The sequence below is a fragment of the Odontomachus brunneus genome, unplaced genomic scaffold, assembly GCF_010583005.1.
Source record: "Odontomachus brunneus isolate Ranch 3 - 2012 unplaced genomic scaffold, Obru_v1 Obru_scaffold_155, whole genome shotgun sequence".
Classification (NCBI taxonomy): domain Eukaryota; kingdom Metazoa; phylum Arthropoda; class Insecta; order Hymenoptera; family Formicidae; genus Odontomachus; species Odontomachus brunneus.
In genome coordinates, this window is record NW_022639605.1 from 1 (window position 1) to 258 (window position 258).

The window sequence follows — 258 nt, forward strand, 5'->3', positions numbered from 1 at the left end:
TCTAGAAATTGCCCATAACGATCCAGAAAACATCCATAACACTTCTAGTGAAACTCCATATGAAATCCACTGTATATCCATAATCTCCATAGAATCTCTATTTAGAACGTCTACTGGATGTCCAATGGAGGTCCAAGATGCGGACATTTGGATGTTGAGTGGAGGCTTTATAGATATTCCATGGACGTCTATTAGAGGTTCTGAATCTCCATGATGGATATCTAATGGACGTCCAATGGAAGTTTTGTTCCGTGTGGG